The sequence below is a fragment of the Parasteatoda tepidariorum genome, chromosome 11, assembly GCF_982258835.1.
Source record: "Parasteatoda tepidariorum strain Cologne lab strain chromosome 11, Ptep-v5.0, whole genome shotgun sequence".
Lineage (NCBI taxonomy): Eukaryota > Metazoa > Arthropoda > Arachnida > Araneae > Theridiidae > Parasteatoda > Parasteatoda tepidariorum.
In genome coordinates, this window is record NC_141765.1 from 71,832,638 (window position 1) to 71,860,418 (window position 27,781).

At 29.8% G+C, this 27,781-nt stretch overlaps 1 protein-coding gene across 1 annotated transcript in view; it reads left to right on the forward strand.

Annotated features, from left to right (window-relative positions):
• The window catches only part of Syn (synapsin), a 305,997-nt gene that overhangs the window by 87,122 nt on the left and 191,094 nt on the right, over positions 1–27,781 (forward strand). Inside the window, exons 2-4 of the mRNA XM_071187941.2 lie at positions 5,216–5,321; positions 20,743–20,933; positions 23,776–24,028. The gene's annotated coding sequence lies outside the window, so the exon portion shown is untranslated. The remainder of the gene's footprint in view (positions 1–5,215; positions 5,322–20,742; positions 20,934–23,775; positions 24,029–27,781) is intronic.

A 27,781-nucleotide genomic window follows, 5' to 3' on the forward strand; every position in this document is an offset into this window, starting at 1 on the left:
TTCTTAGTTCAATTATGGAGTGAAAATTTTAAGGATTCAGCGTTGAGTCTTTTAGCTACACAATACTAAATTTTGTAGCAAAATGAACAGGAAAGATTCTGAATAGACAGGAACTGTAAAAAATTTCGTGTATCTTAATACCAAAAGTCATGGAAACTATGTGTATGTTCCAGCAAAAATGTTCCATTACACTTTTTTTTGGTGTAAACAAATTGCCATCATTTTTGGTGATTAGAAACAACAAAACTTGAAACAAAAAACATAGCAGTAAGATATAATACAAGTATCAAGTAAATATCGGCAAAGCTATTTTTGCGCTACAATATACAGCAATAACTGTAAATTTAGAGTGCATAAATCAACGAGTTGTAATTCACTTTATAATTCTAAAGTAATTAAGTATAATATTAGAATAATAAAAACTATTATATTTATTCATAATAAAAGTTATAAAATTTCGTAAAAATCAGTTTTTTATCAACCCTACACACATCAGAAAAAGAGAACAATAAAACAAATTTGAATTAGACTTTATAGAACAAAAAAGAGCAGAAATAAAATTAACAGATTTATGTAAATCGTCTTAGCAGTTCATAATAATCTTTATTATTTAATTGAAAACACACATTTTAAAAACTCTGCTGATTTATTTCTCCGAATTCAGTGTTGAACAAATAAAAAAATATGAAGGAGCACTTTATTTTAAGTTTACACCAAATTGACCTTTCATATATACTAATTAGGGTTAAGTCCTTACACTAATCTCACACGCATTCACACCATTCGTGAATCAGTTTCGCTTCCAAAAACGCCTATTTTGGCGTACTTACTATATCAAGAACACTAGATTGTTTGCATTTACGTTCAAGATGGCGTTACAAAGTGAATGTGGATTTTAAATAATGTAATAAGACGAGAAGGGATTAATCAACAAAACAAAACTAGTAAACAGAAACTTAAATAACCACCTATTAATCTTCATATATAAAGTACGATATTAATCAACATACCATCAATGGGAAAGCCAAGGATAATGCCATTTCGTATCCCTGTATATTTTTTTTTAAAAAAATGCGTAGGAAAAAGGAGGGTTGCAATGGAAAATAAGCTTTTCATGATTCATTCATTTAAGCAAAAATATTTTGAATAATCGTTGCTTACTTGATTCTTTCTGCAATTTAGTATATAATTCTGCACGACTATTTCTTGTAATTACAGTTTTTATTATGAACCTCCTTCGAGCAAACTTATAACGTAATATACAAATATTCAAACAAATATGCAAACTAAAGTTTATCATGTCCAAAATATGATAAAAATAGAAAAGTAATTGTTTATTTATTTACAATGTTTATGCATAATAATGTCTATTCAAAATAATTTATTCTTATTAGATTTTAAGGACAACTTACACAAGCTAGTGTAAGCGAATCATGAATTTTAATGCCTTAGCTCATTATTTCGTAACTAAAGGCATGCACGGAAAGTTTCATGAATTATTAAAAGGCTATTAAATATATACCATCTTATAAAATATCGAGTTTTCACAGAAATTCATTAAAGATTTTTCTTTTAACATATTTTTCAGTGAAGTAGGAATAACCGAGTTAAATAATTCTAAGAGGGATTTTTCTTTAAATCTATTAAGTTAAAAATTAATAATTCCCTCTTTTACCTCTTAAAATATTTATAGCTTTTAGAGTAAAATGTCTCCTCTGTCCATTGGTGCAAAATGTCTCCTGTTTTGAGACACTAAAATTAAATATTTAATCAATTGTTACCGATGTTTTAATTTACGTTATTCTTAACAATATTAAAAAGGCATAAGACAACTTCTCTTTTAATATAAGCATTTAATTAAAAATAGAGTAAACAGACTTAAAATAAAAACATTTCTTAAATCGAGAAATTTATTTTTTATAAGCTTAAACTAAACAATACTAAGACATAATGAGAAATTGTGTAAAAAGTTATTATAAGATTTTTAGGAACATATTTAGCAATTTAAAAAAAAGTTAAGAAGATACAATTTAATATTTTGCTAAGAAACCATTGAATAGGTTTTGTTAATGGAAAAAATCATCAATTGATAAAAGCTACTAAAAATTGCCATTGTAGGAAAAACTTTATTCATATGTATCAATATGGCATATACTTCCATAAAAATCGTTTATTTAATTACATTTTCAAGGAAAAAGACAAAAATTTCAGAAAGTTCTAGTCTCAATTTTTATTACATAAAGATTTTAAAATGTATACTTAATCTTATATTTTTAAATCAAACTTTAAAATAATAATAAACCTTTTGTACATTTGTACTTGAGCAGTTTTTATCTGTTCATTCCGAAGTAGGATCTTTGTTGCTTTTGCTGAAAACATTTAGGGCTTTTTTATACCAATTAAAGTACCTTTTGTCAAATGTTTTTTTTCTTCTTGTGTGTGTGTTTGTTATATTGTGCAATGTATAAAGTAAAAAAATTTAGTGTAACTTAACACCTAAGTGTAGCATTATCCCTTATTGTTCTTATAAACTTTAGTGTATCAGTAACACTAAAGTTTATTACAGCAATAAGTGGAATACTTATAAAATTCAGTAAAGATTTATACTGATACAGTTAAAAGTTAGACAGTTAGTTTATGATGCATGCACAAACTAATTATTGAAATATAATAAATAAAATTAGTTTGTAAGTCAAACATAAGCAAACAAAGGAGAATATTGCGATGAATTTGTAACATAACCAAAGCAAATAGAAATTAAACATTATAAAATTAATTAATACAATTGACAGTTAGCTAAATTTTAAATATAATTATCTTTTTTACTTAACTAAAAGACTGCATAAATTTCATAACGGTGCAACTTTTGCTGTCGATTTGTAAAAGTGTGCTAGGCAAAAACAAATTCATAACATTTTGCACTAATTTCAAATTGGCCTTTTTGAAAGTGAAAATAATCCACGAATGGTGTAAATGCACGTGAGCTTGGTGTATGCATTTTCCGTTATTAGTTATTAGATTGCTATGCAGAATTTGAAGTATTCATGAACGCTCTATTTATGTTGACTTAAAGTAAATTGATCATTCACTCAATTGTTTGTGTTGTTCAACTCCAAATTCGTGTAGATTCTTATATGAGCTCAATGTAATACCCGACAAAAGTGGACAATCCACTAGAACATTACTAATTTTTATCAGATCAAATAATATCTTCTGTGAGAAATATTGCCTCGAAATTTTAAGTTTACGAGTAAAAACACAAAAATTGTAAAAACTATTTTTTTTAGTTCAAATATATCATAGACACCTCTCATATTTTTGGGTTACGAAGTACCACTTAGGTTGAAAACTGACTTTTTATCCTCAAAATGCAAAACTGATATTCTTAAGACAAAAGTGATGTCTCTCTAGGAAGTTGAAATGGAACGTAAACTAGTAACACTGCACGTCTTTAGGCATTTAGCTGTAATGCTATCCAAGTGATTCAGAACCACGCATTTGCTTAAATACCCTCAATCAAAAATATACATAGGGGAAAAAGTCTAGCTCCTATTGACATAATGTAAATCAGTCCTCCAAAGTTAGGTGCGGTCCCTGTGCATAAAAAAAACAACATTTAGGGACACAACAGCACAGGTTTTTGAAACGGGTTTGCACTCTCCTGACCACAACTGGGGTCGGGAGAGCATTGGGGTGAAGGAGAGAAGTTTTTCTTTTTATTTATTGTTGGTTTGTTCTGTATTTTTGCGCTATTGATAAACGGTACTGTACTATTAATTAAGGTATTTCTTTGAAAATGAGTTTATACCATCCATGTTAATTAAATCTGCTAACACATTTTAACATTGAAAGAAAGTGTTAAATAGCAGGTGGTGGGAAGCAGCTTATGCAACCATGCATGTAGAGTTATCCGACAACAAGGCTCACAGGTGACGTACTTCTTGACTGTCACTTTGCTTCTTATGAGCAAGGGTTGCGTCTTAGTTCAAACGACGCGCTGCTAAATCTGAGTATGTTGCTCACCCTGTAAGTTGTTTTTCTGATATAGCGTTTCACACCGAGCAGTTACCCGCGTTAGTTAAGTATTCATAGAGCTGGACCTCTTCTTCCTTCTATATTCTTTGCCTCAACTATCCCTACCGAACAAACCATCAACATGCATGACCATCCTAACTAATACAAGTAGCAGTTTTCTGGTGAATTGGGATTTTGATTGCAAATTTGATAGGATTTGGTGATGAGTCGGTCTCTTGATATACACACACCGCTTACTCGAAAGCTGATTCTACAACTACTTACACCCTTGTGCAAATTAATTGAAACAAACTTTTTTTTTCGTGTTTTTTAAAGAAGATGTTTTGGGGTTGTTTCTGGTACAATGGGAACCTTTGCAGCCTATTGACGGTATGATGCATTCTGAGCAGTACATTACTATTCTGGGTAAAAAAGTTGTTCCAGAGTTGAATAAACGATACCCTGATGAAACAGGGATTTTTCAACAGGATTTAGCTCCTTGCCATACCTCCAAAATTGTCAAGAAATTTATGTCTGAGAATCAAATTGAGACATTGGAATGGCCAGGGAACTCTCCGGATATCAACCCAATTGAGAATCTCTGGGCCATATGCAAGAATCGCTTATTAAATATGGACTGTACAATGGAGAAGCTAATCACGGCGTTAATTCATGTGTGGTACAAGGACACAAATATTATAAGTGACTGTAAAAAATTAGTGGAATCCATGCCGAATCGTGTCCAAATGTTAATAAAGTGTGTCATATTATGTACTAAAAATTTTTGAGTTTGTATAAATTTAAATAAAATAGCATTTTTTCTTAGTTTTCTGAATTTATTGAGTTTGTTTCAATTAATTTGCACAAGGGTGTACTTTGGCAATGTGGCACGGAAAGAAACAATTGAATCGATGAAAGGGCTTCAGTGCTGCCTACTACTTCTCGAAAAAAATGTGATTAGGGCGATTCAATTCTGATCCTTCTGTCAAAGCAGTTTTAAAAAAATCAAAATAATCTGCATAAATGTCAGTTTTAAGGAAAGTCCTCTTTTAATGATTGTTTACAGTTCATGATAATTTAAATCAACTTCGAACTAAACGATATTTTGTAATATAAAATATATGTTATAGCATAAATTTATTTCTATACATTTATTGAAAGCTTCCTAATAATGATACTATTGTTTTACGTTTTTTTTTAGATCTGTGATAGATGCTCTTCAGCTGTTCTGAGCTTAGATAACCAGAAGATATCGATAAATTTGCGAAATATTCCAATACTATATGAATTCCTTCCAGTAATATAAGGTAAATAATTTTATGCACTTATTTTTGATAAATGTATAATGAATACTTCATTTGATAAGTATATAATAAACAGTTCAATTCTGTAGAGGTAATATGTTATACTGAAAAGCTAACAGACACTTGTAAAATAGTTAACTGTAGAAATAAAGGACATACTTCAGTTCTCTGAGAAAAAAGCAAAAAAAAAAAACAAATCATATGCATGTCATCATCATCATTTTTTATCATTATCAATCTACTGCTTGATACGGAATTCGTCCAAATAAAAAGAAGCAAATTCCAAATTTTTTCGAAAGAAAACGAAGCCGATTCCTATGTCTTGATACATCAGGCCAGATAGTGTACATCGAACAACTACATTGAAAAAAAGCCACAACTTAACCTTTTAAATAGAGAAAAAGTGAAATAAAAATAAAATATCATGAACATTGAAACAATTATTCAAAAATGAAGTATTAAAAAAAATATTGATTAAAAAAAGAAAGTTGAAAGAGTATGACCAATCAATTGCCATTTTAGGCGTTTAATTCTTTCGTTGTCATCGTATATACTTATGATTCGCATGTGTTTAAGCGAAGAAATATGTATAGTATAGTGTATACATACACTATCTGTCTAAAAATATCTGTACATCTGTGGCAGTATTAAGGTTTAGATCCTGTGTTTCTATGGTTGGAAATATAAACTCTGAGATATATCTGAGTCTCGCACTATTGATGATTACTGAGATTTATATGTCAATGAGACAATACTGAGCAACAAGATTCATATGAGCCAATACTGAGATTTATATGGTTGGTTGGCTCTAATGCCACTTGCCACACGGGCTAGCATGCTTGGCGAAAGCGAGCAAATTTTTAAGGCAGAGTATGCGTTTCTTGTTTTTCAGTGGCGCCATCTATGGCCAAGAATCCGACTGCCTTACCATACGTCGCACCCGTTTATAGGGCGGACCCATTCATACAAACAATTCTTTGACAATATTTCTTGGAAGGCCCATTTTTCTTTTAGCAGGATAACTTTCCCACTCATCAAAATTTGTGCAGCCATAGTTTGGCGAAATGGGTAGTCAAAAACTGGACTTCTCAGAATCCCGATTTTAAGTTCCAAAGAGTTAGAACAAATTAGAACGCAGATTACGTAGCGATCGACCATCCTCACAAGCAACATCCACTCTAGCTGTGATGGGACGCCTGGAAGTCTATTCTTAAAAACAACTCTCAAAAACGGGTTGTTGCTGTTGTTGTTCATTTACGTCGCACTGGAGCTGCACAATGGGCTATTGGCGACGGTCTGGGAAACATCCCTGAGGATGATCCGAAGACATGCCATCACAATTTTGATCCTCTGCGGAGGAGATGGCATCCCCGCTTCAGTAGCCTGATGACCTGCACGCGAAGTCGAACACTTTACGGTAGAACAGTTTAACGAGGACCAATACCGCACTCCCTGGGTCCCTACGCAGACTGATCTAAGTGGTCACCCACCCGCACATTGACCGTAGCCAGTGATGCTTGACTTCGGTGATCTGCTGGGAACCGTGTCTTAACGATCAGTCCACTGCGGGACCAAAAACGAGTGGAAAATGTCTCCTGGCACGTGCAGGCTGTCATTGGTTCAAAAGAAAGACTAATGTTAAGATGTCTGGATGCTTTAGAACAGATAGTGTAAGCAAAATAATGCATAGAAAACAACCGCATAAAATGAGAAAAAGCGAAAAAAAAGGTAAAACAGCAAAAAAATTTAAACAATTTTTAAAAAGGAAAGAATATAAAGAAATTTAAATTATTAAAGAAAAGAATGTTCAAATAATATTAAGAAATAGAAACGATTTTTTTTTTTAAAAAAAGAAGGGAAAAATTAACTGAGTTTGAGTTGCATTTTTTTATTGATTTTTGAATCGTATTGAACAATTTCAATAATCAACTAACAAAAAAAAATGCACTTTTAATTTCTTCATCGCATAATTGTTAATTTATATCGATCGATTTAAAATTATTATTCTTTTCATCAAAAATACTTATTACGAATGCAGTTAAGACTAACTTTTAAATTGAAAAAATATCTACTTAACGGCATAAATTTTTACGAAGACTAATTTATTTATTATTAAGAGAAAAATCTATGGATGGAAGAAGATAATCAAGTACTTAAGTTCATCATAATATTTTAAAAAAAGTGAATGACGCAATATTTTAAGATGATTCATTTCCCAAGAAGATTATTAAAAAATTTCTTTTTTTGAAAAAGAAGTAACGATTTATTTTTCCTTCGTAATGGTTTTGGAAGAGTAATTCAAAAGAACATCAAATTTATTTTTTTATCTTTTCGTTGAAAACATGAATCAAATTTTTCTTTCTTTTCGCATTATCAGTAATATTCTTATCTTTTAAATCCATTTTTGCTGAAGACTGAAATGAAAAAAAATTGGAACATGGAACAGTTTTTTGATAAGTGGTAGTATCTGTAAATAAAAAGTTAGAAACAAAGTACTTTACTGAAAGTTTTTATTATCTTTTAATGCATTGTGTAGATTTTTATTGTTTTCAGGGTCATTGGTATTTCCCTTTTTTGTAGTTATACTTTATTTGAAAGCTGTTAACAAATAGTCCATACGGGCTTTGTCTAAATCCATTGTGGAAAACTACATATATTTTTCTAAAAAAGCTTTCAGACTCTTGACCAAAGCAGCTTTTGAATGCAACAACTTTTTCTTTTGTAGAAAAAATAGCAGTATTACTTTATAGAAAGACTAACTTCGGGAACTATTATGAATGTCGTTCATACTATTAGAGATCGTTTCAGCAACGATTGGATCATTTTGTCTGTCACTTAACTTAGTAACCACAATGATTTTACGGATTTGCTTGAAAATTAATTTTTCTACATAATCGTTATAAAATTAGGTTTGTACAAAAGAGCACTGTGCGCTAAAAGAAACAGACCACCCTGAATAACTTTTGATCGCATCTTTACGTTCTAGGACTCAATTTTAATAGGTTTTTTTGGGGGGAGGTTAACCTCAAATATACTAGTTAATTAGTGCAGATGATATTTTTAATTTTGAAATCAGACACAAAAGCGAATAAATATATTGAATTCTCTGAATAAACATACCTTTTTTTCAACGGGTTCGGATTTCTAACCCCTAACAGCTAGGGGGTAGCGGCAATCTGGGACATATGGTCTCCATAATTCGATCAGGAAAGCGATCCAAAGTTTGGATCCTTTCATGTGAATTTTACTTTTTTCGTATGGCGCGATATGTCGAAAACTTTTTAAGTGAATTGAAAAATTTTGCGCATTTATAAAATTCGTCTGTCCGAAGATAATTCCAGGCAAAGAAATAAAATTTTGTAAGCATTTATTACTTTTCATTATTTCATATAATAACAGTCGGAAAATTTTGAACTCTAAGATATAAATTTTTTTCATCGTTTTAATTTTACAAGTCAAAATACAAAATTTCAGCAAATTCGGTAGAACAATTCCTGAGAAATCGTGTTTTAAGTATACGAATTTTTTAAAATTCGATTTTCCGGAACAATTCAGCCGATTTCTCACAAATAATATGTTTTTCTATGCAAAATTTCATACTTCAAAATGATGTAAGAAACTTTAAATCTTATAACTCAAAATTGTTTCGACTATTAATAAATAAAATGATAAAAAATAATAAATATTTACAAAAATTTTATTTTTGCACGGAATTATCTTTGGTCAAACTAATTTCTTAATTGTGTGCAAAAATTTTCATTTCGCTTTAAAAGTTCTCGAGATATTTGCGAATTCGTAAAAAGTAAAATTAGCATTAAGAGGTTCAAATTTTTGATTGCTCTCCTGACCAAATTGCGGCTACCCCTTTTATTTTGGAGGTCAGTAATCCGAATTCGTGGAAAACAAATGTATGTTTATTCAGCGAAAGTACGTTTTTGTGCCTGATTTCGTTACTTAAAATATCGTCTTCACTAATTAATTAACATATTTGAGGAAACCCCCTCGAACCATTAAGATTGAGTCATAGAACCTAAAAATTTGATCATTAGGTCAAAAGTTATTCAGGATGGTCCGTTTTTTTCTCTCACTGCACATGTGTGATATCTTCAGAATACACTAGCGAACACAGTGACATAATTCAGAGTTATAAGAGAAAATGAAGAGAAGTGCCTTGCAGTCTGCGTATACCTCATAAGTTAGTTCACATATGAGGACATTTTAAGTGAATGTAACGTCGGTTTAAAATGATGCTTTCATACAATGCAAAGTGATACAATTTGTAGCTGCAGATGGTGATCACACAATTCCTCGATATGCTGGAAATATAACGCGTGTCCTAGCGCCTCTATTACCACTAATCATTTCCTCAACAGCAGCAATAGATTATTGGCTCATTATAATACACATTTGAGGAGATTAAAACTTTACAAATTATTTTCGTTTTTGTAGTGGGATTCCCGCTTTGCATGATCATTCTCACTATTTTTTTATTACCTATGCAACAACTGGGGGAAAAAATTCATTTTTTTTAATTCATCAAAATTTACTGATTAACAAACACGGTATTCAGGAAAGTTGAAAATGCATGTCTATTTAATATATGAAGGAAACAACTTTCTCATATCATTTCGTAATATCTTAATTTCACTTATTTTTACACTCAATACACATTGTATTAAAATATTAAAACTGGTAAAACATGAATGAAAATAGAAACTTTTTAATAAACGATATACAGGGAAATAAAAGCAAGATTTTCGGGAAGAGCGAGCTTCCCTTTTTCAGGAATTGCAAATTAAGTACACCTGATTGACTACTTGATGCAGCTCGTTCTTGTCGGGAACATATAGTTTTTTTTCTCCTTTTTTTTGCGTATGATGACTTGAAAAGTTTTAAGAAACATTTATGCAATTTATAGTTAATTTAAGTAATTTAACTTTAAAAAATTTTAATTAGCACCAGAACATAATTTTTATTAAATTAACCTATGGGAATATTTTTGTTGTAAAAATTTTCACAACATATGAGAGAAATAAAAACATTCATGTTTCATACACATGATCTTAGAATTTTTATTAACTTTGCTGTATTTCTACAGGGCTAAAGTGTTAATTTCAATCTTTCGGCATAATGATTTTCAGATTTTTCATAGTTGATAGTTTCATGAAAACAAAAACTGAGCATGCGCACTTAACATCATTATATTATGTTTTAAAATCATAACCAGCTTGTAACTAGTATAAGAATAAACAATAACAAAACTGCTATCACAAAATAATCAAAAGAAAATATTTGAAACAAGAGAATAAAGAAATAAAATATTAAAAGATGTATTATGGAAACCTTAACCAAACATTAGCGGACTTTATTTACTTAAGAGCTTAGTAAACACAATTGTCTGGTAAAAATGTCTCGATAACGGAAAAGTGGTATTGCCTGCATTTGCGTTCGTTACCAGACTTGGGAAGACAAATAAGCAAACATGCGTGTCTTTGTTTACGATATCTACAACCGCACTACAGTTGCAGTTAACTCATTTACATGGGATCTGACAGCTAATCCATCTTCCGTCTGAATTCACGCTAAGCATTGTTTTATTATGTTTTGTCTTAACCGCCTTTTGTCGAGATTGTATCAATCTTTTCATACAATACGTTTCAATATTTCTGTATTTAGTTTTTATTTGTAACTTTTTTTGTCTCTTGATATTTAATTCATTTATTATAATCGAAAATTTACTTTATCTATCTATCTATCTATCTATCTATCTATCTATCTATCTATCTATCTATATATATATATATATATATATATATATATATATATATATATATATATATATATATATATATATATATATATATATATATATATATATATATATATATATATATATATATATATATATATATATATATGTAATACAAAAATTAAATACTTTTGTATTAATAAAAGAATTAAAACTCTTTCGTTTTCATAAAATGTCTTTGTTAAAGAATAAACGTCGAGAGATTCTATTTTGGGAAATCAAGGCTGAAAACATACCATTGAAATATAAATACATTTATATTTCAAAGGAAGAGTTATTTATAGAATCGTGCCCTTTTTCACTACCATATAAGGAAGCAGAAATGATTTTCCTTAATGCGTAAGGATACAAGGAATGTACGAATGTGCCTTTTTACTTCAAATCTAGGTTGGTATAAAACCTAAGAACGCATTGTTTTGCGTGTCCTTTTCATCATAATGTGATCCTGATAAGCTGTGCCGGAATTGTCCGGAGTCTTGTCCATTCCCCTCCCGTAGGGAACTTGGACGTCCACTGTTAGCAACGCCAGCCTACATTTAATAAACCTGTTTAGAACGTCTGATGGCTTATGACTGCAATTATTTCAAGCTAAATACAACACTAATAACAGGGTTGGAGCCCTGTTATTACAAGTCGGCAGCATAGTTGCTTGCTGAGGAAATCTTTGACCGGCTGTGACTGCTACGTTGAAATTTTCCATCAACCCCGGAGGAGAAAAAAATCGGCAGTGAAAAAAACGTTGAAGGAAGGAAGGATGGCGATTTTCCACCCGTACTACTGGTACCTCGTCGCGCCTGGAATGCTGGAGAGTGTCCCCCTGAAACCAGTGAAAGTATCCCATCCGATTACCCTACAATTCCATAGTGCCACAAAGTTGGAAGAAACATCAAACATGGTAGTGATTCGACACCGAGTGATCCTACAATTCTTACTACTCAAGTTGTGAATTAAAAAGTGATATATTTTGTGTCTCTCATCAAAGAAAAATAGATGAAGGTCAAAAGAAAGTGTGAATGGAAAGGATTTACTGTAGATATATTTTTTTTTTCTCTCATTTTTTTATCTGTCTCAATGTTATGCTTAAATATTTTAGTAATATTAGATATCAGTAGTAATCTAAATATTTTATTTTGAATAATGGAATAGAGTTAGATTGTATTTCTTGTGTTTATATATTTTTTTTATATATAATATTATGATATAGTATTGTATTTATCGTGCATCTAAAATGTTTTTAAAGGAAATAAATGTGATTCAAACGTCAATTAAATTAGTGACGGCAAACAAAATTAAGTTATTATTTAAACTTTTGTTTCCAAATGATTTTTCTAGATTAAACCGTAACAAAATTTTAAATTTTTCTGAATTTTCTTTTGAACCAAACGATGAAGAATTTTCAAACAAACTACAAGAAATTTGTAATACTTTCAATTTTTCGGACTTAGTCAAAATTTCAGACATTTTAAATATTTCCAGTGAAGGAAATAAAGATGAAATTGCCAAACACATCTTAACTTGTTTATGCGATTTCAATTTTTTAAAAAATTCTTTAGTAATTGAAAATCCCTCTGAAGATGAGGAGGAAACTAATCAGCTTCAATGTAAAGAAACTCAAACTGATTTTGAATCACATTTACTAATTAAAAATTGTGTAAGTCAATTTACACAAGCTAGTTTAAATACTAAAATGTATGTTGATAAAGGAATACAAACTCATGTTTATACTGATAAAGATATGGCATCCTATAGTCAAAATTCTAGTAATGATTTAAATAATAGAGAACCTGAAACTAAATTAATAGTTAATTTCGCTGATGTTGAAGCAGTTACTCCTATTTTTAAAGGAGAAAAACACGAAAATATAAATTCTTGGTTTGAAAATTTTGAAACTCATGCTACCTTATTTAAATTGTCTGATATGCAAAAATTTTTATTTGCTAAAAGATGTTTGAAGGGAAATGCATTAACTTTAATTAGAAGTGAAACTCATTTAAATTCTTATGAAAAATTAAAAAATCTTTTGTTTGAAGAATTCGGACTTAGTTGTAATAGTGAAGAAGTACGTGCAATGTTGCAAAAAAGAAAGCAAAGGTATAATGAAACACTTCAAGAATATTTCCTAAAAATGAAAGAAATTTGAACTCAAAGTGATATTGATGACTTAGCTCTAATCACTTAGATAATTCAGGGAATACCAGACCAAACAAATAATAAATCAATTCTTTATGGAGCCAATAATCTTTTTGAATTTAAACAAAAACTTAGAATTTATGAAAAAATTAAAAGTGACTTTGACAAAAATAAATTTCAAAATAATAAGGGACCATTTATGAAAAAAATGGAAAACCCAAAATATGACATAAAGTGCTATAAATGTAATGCACCAGGACATAAAGCCCCGGCTTGTCCTAAAAATAAAAGTGTAACCCCGAATGTGACAAAACCCAAAATACATCATACTACACAGGAGAACCCATTGAATCAATGTAAATATTGCTCAAAGAAAGGACGTTCAATTCACAAGAAAGGACGATCAATTTCACATGGGCTCCTCGTGTGTAAACAATCCTAGCAATGTTGTTGAAATGAACGTTCAAAATATGACAAATAATCAATAGCAATTAATAATATCCGGATATAAAGTTGAAAATGGATATATAGTTAAAAATGAATACCTAAATGGAGGTAAAGTGGAAAATAAATACCTAAAGCGACGTCCAAAACAAAATAAAAATGAAAAAGTTAACAAAGAGATATTGTTGAATGTTGATACCGGGTCAACATTGAATGTAATACCAAAAGATTTGGTGTTAAAATTGAATATTCCTATTAAAAAATGTGAGGAATTAAATGTTACCCAAACGAAAGGTCAACTAACACTTAACAAAATTTGTGAGTTTCCCCTTAAATTAGGCAAAATTGTTAAGTCAGTTAAGTTTTTTGTAATTGATACTGATTTACCATATGCTTTACTTGGGTTGCAGACTTGCAAAGAGTTTTGTTTGTTTATTGATTGTGTCGGGCCAGTTGTTACTCAATTTGGTAAGAGATTGATCACCTCTGCTAATTCTAACAGTGACAACTTATCTTTGCACATTAGACAACAAAATTCTCAAAATGTTAAAGTTAAAAATGTTGAAAAAATAAAAGTTGAAGATGTTTCAGTTAAAGTAAACATTGAAAAAAATAATGTAAAGGGTAACAAAAATAAAAGGAAAAGGACAAATAAGAAAAAGAAAAAATGTCCAAAAATTTCAAATGATTCGGAGATAGATCTAGGTAATGGATGCATACATTATCAGGTTAATATCGACGAAAAAATAAAAAATGAAAGCGAGATAGAAAATGTGGACTTAAAAGAAATTTTAAAAAGTTATGATGATATTTTTGCAAAACATAAACATGACGTAGGAGAAATTAGAATCGAACCGCAAAGAGTCAGGTTAACATCAGATTTACCTATATCTCTAAGGCCTTACAAAACATCCCCAAAACAACAACAGGAAATTGATTTACAAACAGAAGAATTGTTAAAAAATAACATTATAAAAGAAAGTTCATCCCCTTATGCTGCCCCTGTAACTTTAGTCTTTAAAAAAGATGAAAATAAAAAGAGTCGTTTATGTGTTGACTTTAGAAAATTAAATCAAATTACAAAAACAGATTCTGAACCTCTACCTTTAATACAGTCTTTAATTGAAAAATTATCTAATAGTTGTTATTATTCTAAAATAGATTTATCACAGGGATATCATCATGTTCGTATTCATCCTGATGACACTGAGAAATTAGCATTCGCTACTCACAATGGTCTATTTGAATACTTAAGATTACCTTTTGGCTGGAAGAATGCGCCAAGCATCTTTCAACGTACAATTCGTAGAATTTTCAATAAACATAAAATTAAATTTGCTACAAACTACTTTGATGATATCATTATATTTTCTAATTCTTATGATGAACATTTAACCCATCTTAAAAAGATTTTTGATATTTGTAAACAAGAAAACTTAAAATTAAAACTTTCAAAATGTTCATTTTTGCAAAAACAAATAGAATTTTTAGGATATGAAATAAGCAATGGAATTGTGTCACCCGATAACCATAATATTGAGGTTATTAAAAAATTATTACCCCCTAAAAATGTAAAATCATTGCAAAGATTTCTTGGATCAATAAATGTTTACAATAAATTTATTGATAGTTATGCAAATATTCGACATCCTTTAAATAACTTGTTAAAGAAAGATGTAAAATGGGTGTGGTCAGAAAAATGTCAACAATCTTTTGAGCTTTTAAAAAATGCTATTATTTTTAAACCAATTTTGAAAATTTTTAATCCTAATCATGAATGTCATCTTTTTGTTGATGCATCGTTAGTTGGAATTGGTGCTGTGTTAAAACAGACAGATGAATGTGGTGTATTGCATCCTGTAGCTTTTCATTCTCGTTCCTTAAGGGACTATGAAAAAAACTATGCAATTACAGAACTTGAATGTCTTGCTATTGTAGATTCTTTAAATAAATTGCACCATTATCTTTTTGGCCAAAAATTCACCATACATACTGACCATGCTGCTTTAGTTTGGCTAAAAAATGTTAAAAATTTAAAAGGTAGATTATTTAGATGGTCATTATTGTTAAGTATGTATGAATATGATATTAAATACACAAAAGGTTCTACTAATTTTGAAGCAGATTGGCTTTCGAGAGATGCAACACATTCACTTGTCAAAATTAATTGTAACAATAATAATGTTCATGTTTCACATTTGTTAAAATTGGATGAAATTGTTGAAGCTCAAAGGAAAGATAACTTACAAGGTAATTTTGTTGATATCAATAATGTTTTATGTGTACGTAAGAAAAATTTTACTAAAATAGTTGTTCCATTTTCGTTGAGATTAAAAATTCTGTAAATTGCTCATGATAAATTTAATCATCCAGGAGTGCAAAAAATGATAAACTTGATAACCCCTGTTTATTATTGGAATAACATAACTTCAGATATAACAAAATTTTGTAGACATTGTCATACGTGCCAATTAAATAAAAAACCGCGACAAAAAAGATTTGGATTATTACAATCCTTACCCCCTGTTAATCAGTCATTTGACTTGCTAGCAATAGATAGTGTTGGTGGATTGAATTACTATAATTCAACAAAAAAAATATTTAACTTTAATTATTGACCACCTCACAAGATACATTTGGGCTTTTGCATCAAAATCCATTAGCTCAGAAACCTATACAAATTTTTTACATCAAATTTTTCAAAATCAAATTCCTAAATCCTTGTTGAGTGATAGAAACGCTGCCTTTACTTCTTCTCATTTTAAAAAATTTTTGAAGCATAATAAAATTCAACAATTATTGACAACTGCACATCATCCGCAGTCTAATGGCAAGGTAGAACGCCTTGGTCAAACAATAATTACGAGTTTAAAATGTAAAATCAATGAAAAACCTACTAAAACTCCATGGCCTACTTTGTTAAAAGATATAGTTAATACTTATAACATAACTTCCCATTCTGTTACAAAATTTCCACCTGCATATCTCATGCATGGTAGACTCCCCTATGAAAATCCCTTAAAGGAAGAAATCTATCCACCTGTTGAGGAAGCTAAAAAAATAGCAATTCGAAGAACTAAAGAATATCATGAAAGAAATAAAATCTATTATGATCCTAGATTTTTAGATATAGATTTTAAAACTGATGAATTAGTTATGTTTGAAGAATTTACTTATCCTAATACGAGGAAGTTGTCACCTCCTTTTAGTGGACCGTATAAAATTCTTCAAAAAATTTCAGAAACTAATTACAAAATAAATAAAAAGAATATGTTGAGTAAACTAAATTTTGAAATAGTACATATTTCAAAGCTTAGGAAATATCACAACCCACAAATGTTGAAATTAAATCATGAATAAATGACACTTGTTGTCCAGTTCGTTTTGCATAAAAATTTTGTATATTTTTGTGTGAAAAAATTTTTTGAAAATTTTAGTAGATTAGTTATGTAAATATTTCTTTTTTCTTTCTGTTTAATTGACTAAACAGATAAATTGCATTATCATGTTTTTCATATTTTTGTCATTGTAAATAATATTTTTTCTTCTCATAATTGAAAAGATGTTGTTTGTAGTAGGGAAAAAGGAACAATCGTACCACCCTAAAAATTTTAAATTTAATGTATTCTAAATTTTTTTATTTTGGCTCACCAAAAATTTTTTTTGTGGGGGATGTAATACAAAAATTAAATACTTTTGTATTAATAAAAGAATTAAAACTCTTTCGTTTTCATAAAATGTCTTTGTTAAAGAATAAACGTCGAGAGATTCTATTTTGGGAAATCAAGGCTGAAAACATACCATTGAAATATAAATAGATTTATATTTCAAAGGAAGAGTTATTTATAGAATCGTGCCCTTTTTCACTACCATATAAGGAAGCAGAAATGATTTTCCTTAATGCGTAAGGATACAAGGAATATACGAATGTGCCTTTTTACTTCAAATCTAGGTTGGTATAAAACCTAAGAACGCATTGTTTTGCGTGTCCTTTTCATCATAATGTGATCCTGATAAGCTGTGCCGGAATTGTCCGGAGTCTTGTCCATTCCCCTCCCGTAGGGAACTTGGACGTCCACTGTTAGCAACGCCAGCCTACATTTAATAAACCTGTTTAGAACGTCTGATGGCTTATGACTGCAATTATTTCAAGCTAAATACAACACTAATAACAGGGTTGGAGCCCTGTTATTACATATATATATATATATATATATATATATATATATATATATATATATATATATATATATATATATATATATATATATATATATATATATATATATATATATATTATAATATGTAACTAAAGGATAATATAAATGCTATATCATTTTAAAAGTTTCACTTAAATAATTGGAGTCCCTTCTCGGTTTCAAGGAAGGCCTATTAAGCAAATCCGGTAATTTTTATTTTAAATATGTTAATTGAATACAATGAAGGAACTTATACAGTATTTATTGCCATGCGTTATACATAGTCCAACGCTCAGGAAGTTTTTTTTTTTCGTTAAATACAATGCGACCACTTCCACATGTTGTTCTCAGTTAATAAAAGCAACTTATTCCGGCGTTCAATATTCAGAAGTGTATATGAAAGAAGAATTAAATAAATTACACAACATTTCAGTAAAAATGATTAAATAGCAATTTATTCAATTATTGCCTTACCATGTTCGACCGAAACAGTCAAATAACGATAAAAAAGATAGCATTCAAACTGTTAAGTGTGAGAAAAAAAGTTTATTGACTGTTCCCCCCTAATACTGTATAAAAATTTTATCACACCAATTAGGCCCACCTAATGTAGCCACTTAGTTTCTTGCAGATGGGTACATATTATAACCAAAAGGGGTAATTGGTCAATCATATGGCAGGCTGAACAGCGGATCGAATCCCAGGGTTGATACCGCGATATTTCTTCTATTTCTTGAATAAATGTGTGATTTATTTCTTGTTACTCACAAGAAGGCAATGTCATACTTAAAGGTATGAACAATTATTACAAGACACTAAAATCCGCTTCTTTTTATTTTTTTGAACATAGCAACGAAAAATATGGAAATATATTAAACTTGGAAAGTTTCAAATTATAATTAAAGTCGAATTTCGGGAAAGGAAAGATTGGGAAAAATTTCTTTGAGGAGTCTTAGAAGTTAAAACTTTTGATAACAGAAGGAAAACACAAAAAAAAGATTAAAGAATATTCTACTAAAAGTTTTATAAAATAAATTAAAACGTAATTTTTGTTTTGCGTGAAGTTACATACTTTATTTAAATTTATTTCCTAAAATAGATTGCTACAATAAAAGGCAAAGTAAGTGCAAAAAACAAAGAGAGTATGCTGGGAATTTCTAACCTAAGTAATGGGAGAGAGGTCTGTAATTTTTTAAAATTTGTTTTGAAGGGGATTCAAAATTGCCGAAAACATGTCTACGAAATATTTGAACGGCTCGTTTTTAGATTTTGCTTTAGTTTAAAAATAAAGCCGTTTTAAGTTTCAGAAATAGATTTTTTTTTTAATTTGCTCTAAAATGCTTAAATTATTATGAAATTAATTCTATATACATGGTGATGTATGTAAAAAGTAAAATTCACGATAAGAGACTCGAGTGCTTTCTTTGTTAAACTAATTGGGCCATAGATTTAAGTGCTTTTCTCTAAAGATTGTTGAGTGAATTACGTAGCTCTGTTCTTTATAACATTTCTACAGCGCAAATGTTTGAACAACAAATTCTCAAATAGTAACAATTTTTTTCAAAGAATAAAATAAAATAAATTGTAATAACCTTTCGACACCATTGATAGCAGTGAATGTTAATATTAAGTTATCACGAAGGACACTAGAGAGGAATGAGGGCAGTAAAAGGTGTATTGCTTTGAAGTGCGCATAAGAAATTTTAAAAACAGCTGTAGAGATTTTCATTTGCTAGGAAGAAGGTAACTTAGCCGGTGGTCGTACATATACTGCTTTATAAAAATAAAAGGTTAAAGCTGTAAGAAGGAAGCAATGCCGTTCATTTCTTTACTGTGTTGATTCCAGTAATAAACAAAAATATCTCTCAATTAAATCTTTTTTGCAGAATATTGCTCACTTAAACAGCAGAAAAATGTATTTCTATGAAAACATTTTTTTTTCGTAACATTAGAAAGCTAGTAACTTTTAACTCATTATAAACATACAATTTTTGCATATTTAATATTATAATTTTGACGATGACTTGGATGCCAGCATCGAATCGTGCTCACGACTAGCTGTCATCAAGACGAATTGTGCGCGATGAATTGTCCCACAACGAGTTGCGGATGACGATTTGACGCCATGCCAGTTGAGGTTGGGATGAAAAGGATTGATGCGCTTTTCACTAGCTCGACAGCAGTATTGGTCATGCAAGAAGAAATAAAAGAATATTAACTGAGCAGCTGTATATCAATTAATTCCATTTCTTCGGGAGAAATAATGAGAACGATGGCTATGGATTGTTCATCGTCGATTTCTTGGATCTTTGGAGCTAGAATCAAAGATCAACGGTATTTCGAATTGTTGACAAAGTTAAGAAATGCAATCAAATCGAAAAATCCGATAAACTTTTAAATAGATACATTCTGCTAACCGACAACACTCGACCACCCACAGCCGAGGCAATATTCTAAATCGTTCATCTAGTTAACTTCCACATCTACAATAAGCTTTAAAAAACAAACCGGGAACAGCAGGCTCAAACAGACGACGAAATCAATTTTGTGCGTACGCAGCTAATCCAAACAGCAGCCATTTTTTTTCTTTTTGAGCATGGCATCGTGCGAACAAATATCTAAACAAATGCGAAAAACTTTTGACTTTCATTAAATTTTGTGACATACTTGATATTTTGCCCTATTTTCTCTTACCAGTTACTGGCTAAATATTTTTACATATCTATTTATACAGGTTTTCAACTTACCGGTTAATCATTGGTAGAATTTATATTGTTTAAGAAGTATATAACTGCTCTAAAAATATGTAATTAATTTTGCTTATAATTTTTTTTTCTTTCAGGTACTCAAAAATATAGTAGAGAAGTCTTCTCTTCGGAGAAACTAATTTAACGCACAATTCCTCTTTATCAACTTCCAAGACGGATCCGAAACTCCCACCCGGCGCCAAAATTTCGTTCTCAAGCTTTAAACAGAGTTTCGCCTCCACTACAAGTTACTTAAGGAGGCGATTCTCTTCTGGCGATCTTTCAGGTACGGAAAAATTTCCTTTGTTTTTAATGTACTGGGGGCTTAAAAAATGCTGATTTTTTAAATTTATTTTCATAATGAAATAAATTGTGCGAAGCTTACTTAAAAGTTATAGCAATGTATTTCTCGTTCATTAGAATAGAGGTGTAATTTCATATTTTTAAAATACGCTTATGTCCACAAATTAAGGATAATTCAGAATTACTTGGAAATTGAACTCTAAAGTAAAAATTTCCCCTGTAGAATTATCACACACATTTTGAAGAAAAATATACAGCTTACAGGTATTTGTATACAGAAAATTATCAGGTTACACAGATAGTACTCAATGACGAGAGTATAAAAGAGGAGCATATAAGGAAAGGTTGCTAAGAAGTGAAATTTCTGTAAGCCGCTCAGAGGACGCGTGCGGATGATTTTTAACGTGCTAGATAAGCCACCTGTAATATGAGAGCTGAAGTATTCGAAGAACTTTGAATTGCCACAGTGTAAACAGTAGGCTTTGGTACCGGTTCCAAGTCAATGGAAATTTTGGTAGACATAACAGTACAGGTCACCCCTAAGTTACAACGCCAAATGAAGAGTGGTATTTGGCAGTGACTGTTAAAAAGGAAGCAGACGGAGCACAGTATGTGACCCATCTCGCCAGGTATCTGCAGCCAAGGGTACCACAGTTTCAAGGCAAACTTTTAACAGATGTTTGGGAAATATTGCTCTATATTTTCGCAAGACTGTCAAATGTGCTCAGCTCATGGCAACTCACTGTCGCTAGCGATTTGCCTGGAGTATAGAACATACAATGCGGAACATCGTTACAGTAAGCTTGCGTGATGTTTTCCGACGAGCCCATGTTTAGCTTGCAGACCGATTAACTTCGAACTTTCATATAGAGAACGCCAGGTATACGTTACCACCAAGACAACGTCAATGAACAACACTGTTATGGTGGTGCATGATTTCTCGCTTGTGGTAGAATTATACTGGGCTCCATAAAAAAATCTGCATGCTGAAATTAGAATCATGACAGGCCAAATTTATAAGGATATCATTCTGGAACAATATATAAGTTTATATAAGGTTGCCATGGGCACAGAGTTTGTGTTTATGGATGACAACGTCTTTCCTTACCGAAGAAACATCGCAAATGAATACCTTTCAATCTGTTTGGAATAGACAGCGTTCTCACCTGACTTGAATCCAATAACACATGCTTAGACGACGAGTTGCATCCGGTCAACCATATCCTATATGTGTTCCGGAATTTTGGAGAGCGTTCTTTGCTGAGTGGAGTAATCTTTCCTAAGACCAACTCGATAATTTGGTACTCAGCATTGTACGAAATGTATTTCATTGCATGGGAGACGTACAATGTATTAAACATCAAACTAACTACGTGATATTAAGTTTTTATTAAAGAGATATTTTTGATAATTGGCTTCAGGGAGAAAAAAACGTAGTTTTTAGGAATGGTATCATACATGCACTATCTTTTTTTGCTACGTATCGTTTGTTTAATAAATAGACTGTATGATTAAGTCAGGTTTGTTTTGTATCTGAAACTTTATTTGACGGAGCTGGTATTATACTCAATTTATGGAAATGAGTGTAAGTATTTTCTTGCTTAAAAATATCACATTCAGTCATATCTTTCATTATAAAAGTGAAGAAACACGAATAATTGAATAATTGCATGAAAATCCCCTAGTTGCATTCTATGAATGAATATTTTATTTGTCTTCTTACAAATAATAAATTAGGAAAAAATCTCAATATTTTAAGACGACAAAAATGTAATAATTAATGTTTTTTCTTCACAAACTATTTTCGGAAAAATGATTTTTATTATTATGTGCAGCAATTTGTACTATTGGTTCTATAAAAATAGTCACAACAGCACAAGTCAAAACAAGGTTGAAATATCGAAATTTGAATATTTAAAAACTCATCAAAATAACAATTTTAACCAGCATTTTTTTAGATCACAGCTATGAAACTAAAACTTTAAAAAAAAAAGAAAAAAATTTTTTTTCCTTAAGTTTTTTTACTTAGCACTAAATTGGGCTTTAAATGGGCTAAATTGGGCACTAAGTTAAACTTTAACACTAAATTGAGCTTATACACTTATAATAGAAAAGATCATACACATTCACACCATTTGCGAATTATTTTCGCTACTTTAAACATCAATTTTGGCGTGCTTCGGATATTGTCAGTAGACTGTTGTCTTCGACACTGCTATACATCTACTGTAACAAAAGTTTGCTGTTAAGAAGTGCATGTATGTTTTTAGTTGCGTAATAAGGATAATGATATTTTAATATTTATTTATTTGTCAACTGTAATTAGATTATTTTACTATACATAATTTGAACCCACTTCTATTCTGTTACGCCTAATTCAAAATCTTCTTAATATTATCCCTGTGTTCTTAGTAGGTTTGATTTGCAATCTAGTATTATTTTAAAAATTAGCTTAGTTCATCTTAATATAGTGTGGAGCACTCATCTATAGTGCATAGTGGATCCCAATTTAATGATTCATAATTAAAAAGGTATATTGAATTAATTTGTGTATCATATCGCATCATTACAACAAATTTTAGTGTTACTGAACCCTAAAAATAGTGATAACTCATTAAAATCGAAAGTACTGTTCAGTAAGAAATTTGGTGCAAAGTAGTTGCCGTAATTTTTGGTGTTGTGATTTTAATATTGATTTTTTTGGTGTTGTGTTGTGAATACTTTTCACGATTTATTCCAGACTTGTTAGAAAGTGACGTATAAAATATTTTCGAAATCCGTAAAGCAAACTAAGTCTAAACTGGCTATTTTATGTGATCTTTCAGGTGAGCTCGGGGATGATCAGGAACGGATCGAGCAGACTGAAGATGGTGTACCAATTCAACAATCTCAAGAACCGGATCTTGCCCTTCATGTCCGGCAAGGAACTACTATTAGTGCTCCAACGTCACCTTCCAAAAATGTGCCAGCTTTCCAACAGAGAGCTAATTCTGTGACAGCCGGTTCCTTAGTAAAAGCTCCATCAGCCAAAGATAAACATAAAACACTTTTAGTTATTGATGATCAGCATACTGATTGGTGAGTTTAAATTCTCTATAAACAGGCTATTGCTTGATAAATAGGTTTTTTTTAACTAAATATTAAATTAAGAACTGATATGTGCTTAATCATTCCGCGATTATGAATTTTTGTATGAAAGAAAACTAATGACATTCATTAAAAATTTTCTGTTAAATTGGAGTTTAAATTTTCCGAAATATAAATTTATTTCTTATTTTCTTTTCTTACAGTAAGGATGGAATAGTAAATCAGAAAAGATAGACCGTTCAAATTAAATACCCGACCTTTTTTTTTTGTAAAGACTAATCTAGCATTAATATTAAGAAAAATTTTGATTTTCCTTTCTTAGTTCACAAACAGAAACTGAGAAAAAATCTTTGTTTTTATCTGAAAAAAATTCAAAATTTTCTTAAACTTCAATGGAAAAATTTGAGAAAGTATTATATGCTAAAAATTAGATTATATGCATCGATAAGCGAATGGAAATCGGAGACAATCCATTATGTAAATTAAAATAGCTCGAAGTAAAGTAAACTACATACCGTTAGAACGTACAACATAACTAATGATTATTTATGTCCTCATACCTCAAAAGCCTTTGATTTCTAAACATTTTATTCACTGAATATTTTGATAAATATCAAAATCTCACCAAGCTCTTACCTAATTGCACTTTAATTTAAAACCTGGGGAGAGTTATTAATTTAAAAGCTTTAAGTAGCTACAACCATTTGATAAGACTTACAAAATGAAAATATCCATTTTATATACGTTGAAATAAATTGTTTGATGATAGCCACATTATTACTCTTAATTTGAATTTTTCAAGATATATATATATATAGCACTCAATTTAACCAAAACTTCATTTTGAAGAAAATATAATGTTAACTGCGTTGTTTTCCCCTCCCAAACCAATGATGAATGATTAATAAATATCTTATTTAAACCGTTGAATCGTTATTGATACTGTGAAGATAATTTTAAATAAATTCGCTAACATTTTAGACAATGATTTCATCGTATAGATTGCTACACAAAAAGAAATAACTGGTTACCAATCCAGAAAAAAAAACTGAATTAACCATAATATATATATATATATGAGTTCAAAATGAAGAATAAAACAAAGAAAAATTATAGACATATAAAAAGAAAGGGGGGTGAATAATAAGTAAAAAAATAACAAACAATAGTTTATATAAATATATAAAAAATAGTATATAATAATATATATATATATATATATATATATATATACGTTTACAAATGTTAATTTACATACTACGAACTGTTTTTAATATGCCAATTTAATTATTGTATGCAGCTGATAATTTGTGTTCACTTTTTTAAATTTATGCTAAATTTTAGCGTAGTCTCTAAAGTGTTTATTAAAAAATATAAATTTTGAATAAAAAAATATATTTTAAGGTAATAAAGTTCAAATAGTTTTTCCTGCAAACTATAATTTATAGATTTAAGTTATAGTTTTGAAGCTGAAACTATTTCTAGGAGCCTTTATTAAGCGTGAAAAGTATTATTATGTTTTTGTATGCAAATATAATGCATTTCAAACAAAACTGGTAAATGCTTGCAAATATTTTTAATAAATAATGAACTGTGAGCAATGAAATTGTAGATTTTTATTCTAGTTAAAAATTACTTTTATCTGCCTAAAAGAAGCAGAAATACTCTCTCAAAATACATTTTCAAAGCGGTGGAAAAGATTTGGAAACCGGTGGAAAAACAAGGAAAATATGGAAATCGATTTCTATTTTTTTTTATTTTTACAATACTGGTAGTCACTTTCCAAAAAATCAATAGTCTCATTGTAAAATAAGTTATCGAAGTTTTAAACTGTCAAATCTTGTATCGAACTTTTGTTGTTGTTGTTGAATTCTTGTAAAAACATTGAAATTCAATAAACGCTGAGCATTTTTCGATTGTAAACAAACAACTGGTGAGTTATTTTGCAAGTAACCTTCAAACAACGTTTAGTATTTGCAGCACGAATAAAAGTTCAATTAACACTAGGATTCTTTTGAATAAATAATTCTTTTGGTAATTGAATTTTAGTTTTGAATACTGAGTTTATACCTTCATAATTGATACATTTTTCGGAAAACGCATTTTATGACATTTTTATCATTTGAATATATTATTATCCGGAAGAGAAGTAACAAACTAAAATTTTTTTTAAGACCTTTTTAGATGCATTAAAAACTAAGTAATATAATTACAGTATGACTAGAATTGAACTTGGACAAAAAGTAAGACCAAATATTTTTATCTCACACTAATTTTGCAAGATGTTATACTTCACAAAAGTTCAATGAAAATTCAAAATCGATCATAATTAAAGGCACTCAAGAATTTATGGTTTTCTTACTGCATAAGAAGAGCCACTTTATTCATCACACTTGAACCCGGTGAATTTTTCTGATTAGACTATCTCAGAGACAAGAATTTGAGGTGAACCTCATATTTTAGAATCCCTAAAATAATTCATTTGAGAGGAATAAGATCAGTAAATGTGCTGTGACTCATAGCAGAAAATTTTGCGAAATGTTTACATCAGCACTGCATAAGAGCAAAATGAAAAGTTATAAACATGTTGTAGGTTGTAACATTTCAATGTAAGAAACATATCTTTTAATTCGATGAAATACAAAATAAAAACAACAAGCAAGGAAACACTAAAGTAATAAATTGAACGAGTCACTTTTGAATCTCTAGGATCATGTCAAGTGTTCAGAGAAATGAATTCATATATTTTGTAAAATAATGAAAGAAAAATAAAGAGAAAAATGAGCTAAAACTATGAAAAAGTGAAACTTCAAAAAGATAAAGAGTGTAAAGTATTACTATGATAAAATATCTTCAACTATAAGTAAAGAAACAGTTAGTTTTTTCAGGAATTTTTAAAATTATTTAAACTATTAGCGTTTTGAATTTCGGCAAGGAGAAAATTAAGGCATTTTGGTGATAAATACAGAAAACTTTTACGAAAAATGTCGTTAGGATTTGGTACGAAATAAATCTCTTTAGATCACTTCTTTTAGTCATTTCTTCTACTAGTCATTTCCTTTTTATTATAAACGTTAGGTTTTTCAAAAAAATGTAGACATAGTTTGTAAAAAAAAATACCTATTGGTAATATGTTGAGTAACTGGTACACTGTAAAAAATGACTGAAAATATGTTTTCTGAAATGAATGTTCGTATTTCTGAACACTAAAAATGGTGGCAACAATTTGACACCAAAGTAGTGCTTCACTGAGTGTTTTATTACACTAAGAACCAAGATGATTTCTGGAGTAGCGAAATGCCTAGAATGTGTTCACTGCTTTTGGTGTTAAGACATACCCTGAAATTAAAAATTATATAGATATATATATAAATAAATACAAGAAAACACGAAGAAAGTTAAGAAAAACATAAAGTTTCATTTATTGCGCTTAAGTTTGCAATTAAACAGAACTCATTAGATAAGTTCAAAATGAAGAAAAAAACAAAGAAAAATTATAGACATATGAAGAAAAAAAAAGAGGGGGGGGGGGAATAATAAGTAAAAAAATAACAAACAACAGTTTAAAAAAAAAAAGGGATGAAATTTTATCTCAAAAACCGGAAAAAAAATATAATCTTTTCTTCAGCCCACACGATTATATCCGCAAAACAGAGTGCTTTCTGATATTGTATCGATAAAGCCGAAGCAAAATATATTAATACAATAGTGTGAGGAGTACTCAAAAAAATTTTTTATAGAAAT